The sequence below is a fragment of the Podarcis muralis genome, chromosome 3 (assembly GCF_964188315.1).
Source record: "Podarcis muralis chromosome 3, rPodMur119.hap1.1, whole genome shotgun sequence".
NCBI classification, from domain to species: Eukaryota; Metazoa; Chordata; class Lepidosauria; order Squamata; family Lacertidae; genus Podarcis; species Podarcis muralis.
Window position 1 is genome coordinate 100,367,781 of NC_135657.1, and position 12,521 is coordinate 100,380,301.

At 44.3% G+C, this 12,521-nt stretch overlaps 1 long non-coding RNA gene across 1 annotated transcript; it reads left to right on the forward strand.

Annotated features, from left to right (window-relative positions):
- Positions 1–92: 92 nt before the first annotated feature.
- Positions 93–7,516, forward strand: LOC114593713 (uncharacterized). Its single transcript, XR_003705766.2, has 2 exons — positions 93–409; positions 7,174–7,516. It is a non-coding gene; the product is annotated as an uncharacterized LOC114593713 (long non-coding RNA).
- Positions 7,517–12,521: the final 5,005 nt, after the last annotated feature.

Consider the following 12,521-nt stretch of genomic DNA (forward strand, 5'->3'; position numbering starts at 1 on the left):
GCTCCCTTTTCTGGCTCTTTTGCCTCCCCCCTCCTTCTTTCTCTCCCCCCCCCCCCTCTCTGCTCCTCCCGTGTGTCAACCCAGCCCAGCCTCCCCCACGGGGAGGGGTTCGGAGCGGGCAATTTGCACACAAGAGCGAGCAGCACCGCCGCGGCTGCCTCTGCCCGGGTCGCCCTTTTATTTATTTCATTCGCCGCCGCTTCTCCTTCCCCCTCTCCAAGCAGCCGGCGCTGTTCTTGGCGCTTCTCCTCCTCCTCGCAGGCAGCAGCCAAGCGGCAGCAGCAGCCGGCAACCGCGAGCTGACGGTGCCATCCTGCAGGAAACGGAGCCCGCAGGCAGGGAGGTTTGTTCTCTTCCCTACGGAGGATGCAGAGCGCGAGGAGAAAAGAGATCAATGGCACCACTTCTGGTAAAGTTACACACGCACACACACAGGGAGAGAAACAGCAGCTACCGTGGAGGTTGCAAAGAGACAGAAGCGGCCACCTGATCCACTGTTTATGCTGCTTCCCTCTTCCACTAGCTCTCTGACTCATACGTGCTTTATATAGATGCGCTTGTACTGTATTTCCCTGGACTTTATAATCCGGCCGCGCTCACGCAGCGTTGTTGTGCGCATCTTTTCCGGGGAGGGAGAGAGCTGGCGGTTCCTTCTGGCGTTTCCATTCCTCCTGGCGACTTGCAGGCTAGGAAACGTGCTCGGGTAATGAAGCCCCGCCGCGATTGTCGAGGAAACTGCATTGACTGCTGTTGCTACTACGGTCTTATACGCTCGAAACATATATGCGAGGCACTGAGGAGGAGGGGGGAGGCTAACACACTCGCCCCCCCCCCCACACACCTACCCCCCGGTGCAGCAGTGCACATCGTGCCCTTGCCTATTTATAAATCAATTTAACTCAAGTGCTTCAGCACAACGAGAATGCAACAGCACGATCTCGGGTCCATTTGCTTCCCAGCAAGCCACACTCAGTTCAATAGGGCTTGCTCTCAAGTAGCTCAAGGGTAGTAGTCTGGATAACTTTCGACTCATAAATAGGTGGTTTCCCGTAGGCCTGAGTCTGAATCCCACTGAAGTCACCGGATGGGCGTTTCTCTATTGATGTGAAGGGGCAATCCATAATATCATTTTAAAGAACCAAATTGTGTATTGTCTGTAGAGGACTGGCAATGAAACATGCATAGCCAAGATCTAGTGCAGTTAAGTGCATTGGAACCCCTTTATATTTAAGACCACCTAAGTCTCCCTTATGGGACGCGGGTGACGCTGTGGGTAAAAGCCTCAGCGCCTAGGGCTTGCCGATTGAAAGGTCGGTGGTTCGAATCCCCGCGGCGGGGTGCGCTCCCGTTGTTCGGTCCCAGCGCCTGCCAACCTAGCAGTTCGAAAGCACTCCCGGGTGCAAGTAGATAAATAGGGACCGCTTACTAGCGGGAAGGTAAACGGCGTTTCCGTGTGCTGCGCTGGCTCGCCAGAGCAGCGATGTCACGCTGGCCACGTGACCCGGAAGTGTCTCCGGACAGCGCTGGCCCCCGGCCTCTTGAGTGAGATGGGCGCACAACCCTAGAGTCTGGCAAGACTGGCCCGTACGGGCAGGGGTACCTTTACCTTTACCTTTAAGTCTCCCTTGGATTGTGGCCCCTGTTTATCTCTCTACAGAAGCTTTCTGCTTACTTTCAGTGTGGGCAAACCTGCCTCTTCCAAAACACAGCCAGTTTGTTGACTTCGGTAGACCTTCTCCAGAGTAAATGATTACAGCCCTTGATTTAAACATTATCCAAATCATGCTTTGAAGAAAGGGGGGAGCAATCCACATGCTTGAATGTTTGCCACGGACAGATGTGCTCTAACATGCTGAAAGTAAGCCAGCCACCCTAAATAACAGTCATAATAGCAATCACAGCAATGATGAGCAGGAAAACGAAAGCACGGAAATCAGCGCCTTGTTCAAATGGGTAATGAAAGTGAAGAGTGAGGTTTAAATAAAGGACAAACGCATTCTAATGTCTGGAAGGAAACGAGGTGGCGCTGGAAAGGAAATCTCCCTTTCATCCACACTTGCCTTGCACACACACATATTGGCATGATTGCTGCTAGTACTATTGGAATTATTTTAGCTGAATATCCACACAGCCTGAAACAGGAAAACGTGATCAATTCCGGGAGTGGATACACAGAATGCCTCTACTCTGAACTTGCCTGATTTCTGTACCAAAGTGAGATGTGTGGGTTCATAAGTTCAGATGTGTTTGAATGTGAGTTATTTCACACCCACCCACCCACAGCACTCTCCCAAGTCCTAGGCCATTTTTATCACAGGCCCTTTTAAAGAGAGAGCAAGAGAAGCAGACTCATTTTTTTGCCCATTGCATCTATTTGACCTAGAATCCAGTGAGAAACCTCACAGGGACTGTTGACCTGATAAGTAGCATGGCAGTCCCTCAGAGGCGTTCAAATGTTCACAGAATGACTTCAAGGCTTTAGAGGACATGGAGTGGAAATTCTTTAGGAACCACGTAGGGTCATGCAAAGACCGTGTGATCTCAGAGAACCTGCTTGCCTTTTTGCCAGCTTATTGTTGTCTGACCTTTATGACACAGCCTAAGGATTACAAACAACTCTGCTTGCATATATATATATATATATATATTTGCTTTCGTAGATTTTCACGGGTACAGGAATGCAGGTTTTGGTGTCCTCGGGTGTCTTCCCGTGTAAAAGTTGGGGTGTCTAGGCGACGTTTCGACGAGGTCTCACTCGTCATCTTCAGGCTGGTGCTTTCGGCTTCTTGTTACTGGAACAGAGCAGGATCTCAGTGTTTGAGTTCCTATAAATACTGTTGAGGAGGTGTGGCCTCTAATGTTCTTGGGCAGAGAGGAAGTTCCCAGGCTAGTGTGCCTTTTCTTCTTTTGTTTCTTAATTACTTGAGGGATATCTTGAGTGATTTCTTGAGTTGTATCCTGAGTACCACTTAGGTGGGTCATTAGGTGTGGATTAGTTGCTAAAGCCTTTGTGTCTTGACCTCTTGAACTTTGTGAAGAGTTTTTCTGGGAAGATGGTTGTACTGCATTTTGTTGTGCTCTGGCTTGGCTTCGTGTATAGGGGCGAGCTGTGGTTTTGTGGTCTGTGCCAGCCAGATCTGTGTAGGGATTGCAGGGGGGTGCAGCATCCGGAGGTGCCACCATGGTTTGGCTACTGGATGGTATCTGTAATTCATCTGTGGAGAGGGTCTGGGTTTGGGTCTGGTGTGGTTGATTGGTGATGGCGTTCTGTGTGCCTCTGGCTCTGGTGTCAGTTTTTGTGGGGAGGGCTAATTTCCAGATGTCTGGCAAGCGGGATGTGTCGTCACGCTTGTTCATGTTGTGAGGGTGTTTCTCTATCTCGATGGCTTCCATGATTATTCTCTTGTGGTGATGTTCCATGTTAGAGAGCAATTTGGAATCTGCAAAATTAATTTCGTGTCCTGTTTCTTTCCAACACATGAAAGAAACAGGACACGAAATTAATTTTGCAGATTCCAAATTGCTCTCTAACATGGAACATCACCACAAGAGAATAATCATGGAAGCCATCGAGATAGAGAAACACCCTCACAACATGAACAAGCGTGACGACACATCCCGCTTGCCAGACATCTGGAAATTAGCCCTCCCCACAAAAACTGACACCAGAGCCAGAGGCACACAGAACGCCATCACCAATCAACCACACCAGACCCAAACCCAGACCCTCTCCACAGATGAATTACAGATACCATCCAGTAGCCAAACCATGGTGGCACCTCCGGATGCTGCACCCCCCTGCAATCCCTACACAGATCTGGCTGGCACAGACCACAAAACCACAGCTCGCCCCTATACACGAAGCCAAGCCAGAGCACAACAAAATGCAGTACAACCATCTTCCCAGAAAAACTCTTCACAAAGTTCAAGAGGTCAAGACACAAAGGCTTTAGCAACTAATCCACACCTAATGACCCACCTAAGTGGTACTCAGGATACAACTCAAGAAATCACTCAAGATATCCCTCAAGTAATTAAGAAACAAAAGAAGAAAAGGCACACTAGCCTGGGAACTTCCTCTCTGCCCAAGAACATTAGAGGCCACACCTCCTCAACAGTATTTATAGGAACTCAAACACTGAGATCCTGCTCTGTTCCAGTAACAAGAAGCCGAAAGCACCAGCCTGAAGATGACGAGTGAGACCTCGTCGAAACGTCGCCTAGACACCCCAACTTTTACACGGGAAGACACCCGAGGACACCAAAACCTGCATATATATATATATATATATATATATATATACAAACAAACAAACCCAAAACCAGTTTTAAATGGACAGGTTTACTGTCACAACAGCATCTCCTTCAGGAACATTGCAGTAGCAGTAGCACATTAGTCAATGAAACCAATGAATCAAAATAATATAAATTAGAGCAAATGACAGTTATTTCAAAAATCCCAATATAAGAAGCAGGGATCAGGGCACTTCCAACAGATAAGCAGATAAGTAGGCTAGTCCATTAATGCAAGAGTGTGCATTGCCTTTCTATAGCAAGAAGTGACACAGACTTCTTGTCCATGTGTTATGCAGAAGCTATAATGGGCTTGAAAATGCATGAAAGGACATTCTGCAGAGTTCTGGTGCTCTTTTCTCCAAAGGTACTGCAACCCTGGGCAGAGTTATTTACAACATATTAAAACCACTCATCGACAGGTTAACAATCCCTAGACATGGCCTGAAAGAACATGAGAATACCACCTTGCAGGTCTGGGGCTGGTCAGGACCCGGAAGGACTGGGGACCACATGCATGGCACCATGCATGAAGGAAGAATATGGGAAATATCTGGCAATTTGCAAAACCTATGAAGCAGTAAAGTACAAAAATACAATCAAATAGCACAAGGTCATGACATATATTAAAAACAACAGCGGTACAGCCAATGTAAATCCATCATAAAAAGGTAAAGGGACCCGTGACCATTAGGTCCAGTCATGACCGACTCTGGGGTTGCGGCGCTCATCTCGCTTTATTGGCAGAGGGAGCCGGCGTATAGCTTCCGGGTCATGTGGCCAGCATGACTAAGCCGCTTCTGACGAACCAGAGCAACACACGGAAATGCCGTTTACCTTCCCGCTGGAGTGGTACCTATTTATCTACTTGCACTTTGACGTGCTTTTGAACTGCTAGGTTGGCAGGAGCAGGGACCAAGCAACGGGAGCTCACCCCGTCGTGGGGATTTGAACCACCGACCTTCTGATCGGCAAGTCCTAGGCTCTGTGGTTTAACCCACAGCGCCACCCGCCTGTACAAAGCCAGTATATGGAGAAATAATAAGTGCCAAATATCTAAAATGAATGAAAAGCATATCTGAAAAGCCTGTGCCCCAGCGACCACAGTGGAGGCACTAGGCAAGCTTCTCTCCCTAGTAAGCATTTGACTCACCTTATTTGGCAAAACATCCAGAGGAGATCCACTGATGAAGATCTCAAGAAGTAGAGAGACATTTTTGAGGTCATAATCTTAGTGCATGTAAAATAGCTGGAAACAAGGCTGAGTCTTGGTAGTGATCCTATGATCATGATGATGTGATGATGATGATACCCCACCCGTCTGGCTGGGTTTCCCCAGACACTCTGGGTGGCTTACAACATATATAAAAACATAATAAAACATCAAACATTAAAAACTTCCCAATACAGGGCTGCCTGTTATTCAAATATTATTCAAATAAAATTTGAAATGGTATGGTCATCCTACATTGAAAAAACAACAGCAAAGCATTTGTGAAAAAAATGTGGAAAAAAATGCCTTCGTAAGATGAGGCAAATATGTTGAGATTAATATATATTGTGGTTTGGAATGGCTGGGGCACCAGATTGACTGGGGGACATCCATTGTTCCACGGAGAATATCTTCCGACAGAGATAAGCAGAGTAGCAGCTGCTGGTAAAGGTTTTTCGCCATCTCTTCAAAATGAGCATACCACTTATGTCCTTTCTTATAATGGCATAATCAGGGACGGTGGTTCAACATTTGGATCTTCTCCATCGTCTGATGGCTACAGCATCAAAAAGTGACCGCTACGTGTGGGTGAACCAATACAGGCCAAACAAAACTTTCCTATCATTTCCAAGACTGGGTTTTTTTCAGTTGTGGGCTATTTTCAGCTGGAAATCATTAAGTGTTGCTAAAGCAGGGAGATTATGTTCTGTCCCAGGCAGTGGTCCCAGGTTTCTAGCACAAGTGAGAGCATGTGCTAGACACAGAATCAATAGGACACCCACCAGGCAATGTGTCACTAGTTTCAGTTCCAAATCCAAGCACCAAAGTCTGGCCAAGCACAGATCAGGGTCCAGCAAGGCAAGGCCAGATGAAGCAGAGGTTAAAATCCAGATAAATTGGGCTGGGTAAAACAGAAGACAAACTTGCAAATTGGGTAGAACCTTGGACAGCTCCAAGTGGCCTCTGGAGTGGAAGTCAGAAAAGTCCAGCTTGAATGCTGCTTCAACCCACTCAGAATGTGTCTTAAATAAGACTGTAGGATCCTCTGAGTAGCTAGTCTCATCTACTCTTAAAGAGGCCCAGCTTGTTTTACTGCTGACTCTTCAGATCAAAGCCTCCTCAGGTCAGAGGGATCTCTGGTGCTCAACCTCCTAAGGATCCAAGAACTTCAAAGGCTAGTTTAGAAGGCATGTTCTCTTCCTGGTCTGAGGTACCTTCTCATGGCCTCCTGCCCTGAAAACTGGAAGTCACAACCATTGCAAAAAATACTGGAAATACTTGAAAGAAACCAATATCACATATTGATACATTAAAGCATGATTTGCTGCTGTAGCCAAAAGAAAGACAAACAAAACATATTTGCCATTTGTTGTGATGCAATTTGGTCTACTAATATGGTACATGTAAATTTGAAACTCACAACATCAAGTAATGTAGTTGGAAGTAATGTAGTTCAAGTTTTCAACCATCTAACAGAGAAGTCACACATATTACATGTGGAGAATGTCCCAGTCCTCAAATTGGGCACTGTGCTGTAACTGAGCAATGTCAATAGCACCAAAAGTGTTACTAAGGGGGAGAAATACCCTGTGGTTTCTGATTTTTTTGTACTTTATATCTCTTTGTTATGTTGTCTTTTATAATAAATAAAAACACTTTTTTTAAAGGACATGTGGAAACAGAAAAGGGCCTTCTCCATGATGGTGCCCCAGCTGTGAAACTCCCTCCATAAAGGACCATGAATGACTATGACAATGATTGGCTTCTGCTGCATAATGAAGACTTACATACTTGCTCTCCAAGGTTTTGGAGCCCATGTTTATTTTATTTTTTAACCTTTATTATATAATAGTTGTTGTGATTTTTTTCCTTGCTTTTTTCCCTTGCTTTTTATAATATGGGCTTCTTATTGGTAATTACTGTCGATATCATCCTATTGATATCTGAGGTCCTTTTTAAAAAACGAAAAGTGGTAAACAAGAATGCTAGATAAAATTAAGTGATGTCAAAGCATGGGTGAACCGGTCTTGTGTTTGGCCGCTGGGGGATGCTTTTATCGCACAGTAAAAGAGATACATGTTGATGTCAACAAGAAGACATGTCATGTCAGTGGGTATTCCACAATTTTATGCATTTTGTGGGGTGGAGCCTTTCAAAACTTCCAGGCTTCAACTCCTGGCCCCAGCCCGCAGGTCAGCAATTATGGGAGTGGTAGCTCCGCAACAAAAGGAAGGCGAATGTTTAACCACTACTGCTTTAAATAATTTTTTTTAAAAATGCATAACAGGGTAAACATCTCATAGTATGACAAAGCATACCCTCTGCATTTCTCTGATGAAAATAAGGTAAAGGTAAAGGGACTCCTGACCATTAGGTCCAGTCGTGGCCGACTCTGGGGTTGCGGCACTCATCTCGCTTTATTGGCCGAGGGAGCCAGCATACAGCTTCTGGGTCATGTGGCCAGCATGACTAAGCCGCTTCTGGCGAACCAGAGCAGCACACGGAAATGTCTTTTACCTTCCTGCCGGAGAGGTACCTATTTATCTACTTGCACTATGATGTGCTTTTGAACTGCTAGGTTGGCAGGAGCAGGGACCGAGCAACGGGAGCTCACCCCATCTGTTGCGGGGTTCAAACTGCCGACCTGCTGATCGGCCAGCCCTAGGCTATGTGATTTAACCCACAGTGCCACCCGTGTCCCTTCTGATGAAAATAGGAACGTCCTATTCAACAACAACAATTTTACTATTTATATGCCACCCATCTGTCTGGGTTGTCCCAGCCACTCTGGGCATCTTCTAACATATATAAAAATATAATAAAACATGAAACTTTTTTTTAAAAAAACCTTCCCTATACAGGGCTGCCTTCAAATGGCTCGGGGGTTGGATAACTCCATACCCTCCAACATTTCTCCGATGTAAATAGGGATGTCTTAAGGGAAAGCGGAACATTCCAGGATCAAAACAGAAACAGGGGCGGCTTCTGTAAATCCGGGACTGTCCCTGGAAAATAGAGACACTTGGAGGGTCTGTGAAAGTCTATTCTCTCCTTCTGTTCTTTAAATATGAATATAATGGGGGGGGGGGATAAAGAGAACATTTTGCTCAGTTTGTCAATCACACCTGTGCATTGCCTTTCCTTTATGGGTCACAGCATGGAATTCCAGCCTCACAATAACCCTATCAGGTAGGTTAATCTGAGAGATTTTGACTTGATAGTCATCATATACCTTGGTTTTGAAAAAATGTAGATCCCTGTACAGCCTCGGAGCTCACTGAAAAATGCTGGAGCATTCACTATTGCTCAGCATAACCTACCTCATGAGATTTTTGTCACCTCTTTGGCACAATGAGTGATAAATAAACTATAATAAATAAATTTTACCCACAAAAAGGAAAATGGAGAAGAAAAGAATAGTAATAATCTAAACTTAGGTATGTTGAGTGCAGAAAATCTCACCCATTAAAACAAATGCAAAATGAGGGGTTTTTATTCAGCCACTGTTAATACTAAGGATTATTACAATAGGCAGATATTTTATTTTTATGATAAATCAATGATGTATCTTCTTCTGCTGTAAATTTTGTTCCAGCTTTGAAACACCCAATGTCATTGCAGCCAAACGAACTATTGGCAGCATGAAACAGGTTTCAGTGGAATGATAAGCTGTGGTATTTTAACAAGGCTTCCACAAAACATTTCCCCATATGCCATGCAGTATTAAACCCCTTGACTTAGGTTACGATGTGCTAGCAGAAAGGGGGAAAGCAGCCCTCTCCCCACCATTTCTGCAGCAGACATGACCATGGAATTGGCCCAGTTTTGCATTAAGCTTAGGCTATAATTCCATTATTGCATACATGTGGATAAGACTGGCTTTGACAAGCAGGTCTCAAGAAATACTATTTATTTAGGATCTTGCTTTGAATAAAAAGCACTGAGTTCTTGAGAAGCCTGTCAATTGTTTCAGATTTCCCACGTGTGAGGGAACTGTATGGTATTTTGTCTCCTATATTTACTTTGACAGTATTTGTGGAGGGCATGCAAGCTTAGCTTACCATTGATTTGCATAACTGGTTGAAAACCATAGTTTGCTAATTGACACTATGTTGTTGTTGTTCAGTCGTTTAGTCATGTCCGACTCTTCATGACCCCCTGGACCAGAACATGCCAGGCACTCCTGTCTTCCACTGCCTCCCGCAGTTTGGTCAAACTCATACTGGTAGCTTCGAGAACACTGTCCAACCATCTCGTCCTCTGTCATCCCCTTCTCCTTATGCCCTCAATCTTTCCCAACATCAGGGTCTTTTCCAGGGAGTCTTCTCTTCTCATGAGGTGGCCAAAGTATTGGAGCCTCAGCTTCAGGATCTGTCCTTCCAGTGAGCACTCAGGGCTGATTTCCTTAAGAATGGATAGGTTTGATCTTCTTGCAGTCCATGGGACTCTCAAGAGTCTCCTCCAGCACCATAATTCAAAAGCATCAATTCTTCGGCGATCAGCCTTCTTTATGGTCCAACTCTCACTTCCATGCTTTCTACAAAAAGAGGAAGTGTCTAATTAACTCTGTAAGGGAAGGAGGGAGCGTGTTTGAGCACAAGGCTTTGTTCCTGTAGCCCCAAACCATGGTTGGTATTATACATGTCTTGTATCTTGATGAGACAAACAGCTGAAGATAAACATAAGGGCTGTGCAAGCCCCTCTCCTCCAATTCAGTTTTGGGCCCAGCAATTTAGACCAGATCCTGATTCTGTTCTGATAAATTTAGATTTGACCTGACCCAACAGGAATCTTTGGTCCTCCCATTGACTCTAGAAAGCTCTAGAAAGCCTGCCTCCCATTTGAATCGATATTTAGCTGCCTGGACCCAATTTAGATTTGGCCCAAATCGGCTTGATTTGGTTCAGGATTCAGGTTTGCACAGCCCTAATAAATGCTGCTGTCATTCACTTCCACTCTGGTGGGCCCCTATTAGAGACAGGATGATAGAACCATTGGCATCATGACAATTCTTATATGCTGATTTTCTGCAAGAAACCAGAGTTCCATAGAGGAAGGAGAAACTCACTGATTTGATTAAAGTTTTCTGGCCTAAACCCATCATTGTTCTCAATGCATTGATACATTCCTTATCATATAAGTACACATTTGAAGGTTCCAACCCACAAACGGACATTTCCCTCCCTCCCCTACTTGGGATTCTAGTAGTGCACTCCTGGGATAGCCAAAAGACCTTTTCTAAAGTTCACATATCATATATCCTACAGCACAGAATTAAATGCCTTTTTCTTATTTACATTAAGCCTCCTTTACACCATAGGGGCAACTCAGCAAAAGTGCAGATTGCATTTGCAGCCAATTTAATTTGAAACCGTATTTAGGAGCTGATCCATTTTCACCTATCCCAAAAGGTGAAAAACATCAGGAAACAGCTGGTGGACGTAATATTCAAGTAAAGTACAAAACTGGATCCATTTTTATAATATACAAGGATCCGATGCAAGGAATTTTTTTAAAAAACACACACACACATGAGTCTCTATTTACAAAGCCACAAACTGTCCATATGACTTCATACTCTGCCAGCCCTGTGTTAGCCTATAGTCATTTACACTAGTTGTATTCCAAACTCTAATGTAGCTAACTTCAAAGACCTTTCTTCTGAGGACAGCAGCATCAACTAGTAGAATAGTAAGTGCATTGTTTGGTATGTATCATTTAAAGTCCTCTTTTCATCCTCCCTTCTTGTGTGCTATATTTATATCCTTCCCATTTTTTATATTAAAAAAGAAACAGGAAGCGATATTTAAAAGTCATGTTTTTGTGGGAGGCTAGCAGTTTAAAATTAGCTGCATAAAACTGAATAAAAACAGTAGTTCAATATTACTCTGTCATGAGTGAAAGCGGCAGATTGTTGGCGTCACATGAAGGAGCCTAACATCTTAGTCCAGGGATTGAGAAGTAGGCAATCAAGAGATGTTATCACAATGCCCCGTCTGAAACATATGTTTGTTCATTGTTCCATACTTCCCAAGTTTGCGGAGAAAGTACTGGACTGCACAACTATGACTGTGCAGAAAAAGTTAAATCTTTCAGCGGACATGAACCATATACCTGTTGTGTGGAAATTTAAAAAACAGGACAACGGAAATGGATTCTATGTGCCCTAATGGTGGCCAAGAGACTTTATACTGATGAATTGGAATAATAAAGATATGATACCCTTTAATCCATGGGTAGGCAAACTAAGGCCCGGGGGCCGGATCTGGCCTAATCACCTTCTAAATCCGGCCCGCGGACGGCCCGGGAATCAGCGTGTTTTTACATAAGTAGAATGTGTGCTTTTATTTAAAATGCATCTCTGGTTATTTGTGGGGCATAGGAATCCGTTCATTATTATTTTTTCAAAATATAGTCCGCCCCCCCCACAAGGTCTGAGGGACAGTGAATCGGCCCCCTGATGAAAAAGTTTGCTGACCCCTGCTTTAATCAATGGACCGACAATATGACAACAATACTCGCAACTTATGAACTAACTGCTTACAGGTGTAGACCTTGTTTGGATGAATATGACAACATTTGGAATGAGTTTATACAGAATGTAGCAGGCTATTAACATCTACATATTTATTTGGATACTAACACTAGATCAATTTATATAAGAATGTATGGGAGTATATATACATTGCATTTTTGTATATATATTTTTCTCATACACATACAGTGGTACCTCGGGTTACATATGCTTCAGGTTACAGACTCCGCTAACCCAGAAATAGTAGCTTGGGTTAAGAACTTTGCTTCAGGATGAGAACAGAAATCGTGCTCCAGTGGCATGGCGGCAGCAGGAGGCCCCATTAGCTAAAGTGGTGCTTCAGGTTAAGAACAGTTTCAGGTTAAGAATGGACCTCCGGAACGAATTAAGTACTTAACCCGAGGTACCACTGTGTTTGTTCTCCTCCTCTCACTTTCCCACTTTCTTCTCTGTATCACTTTATTTCTTTATAACTGAAAT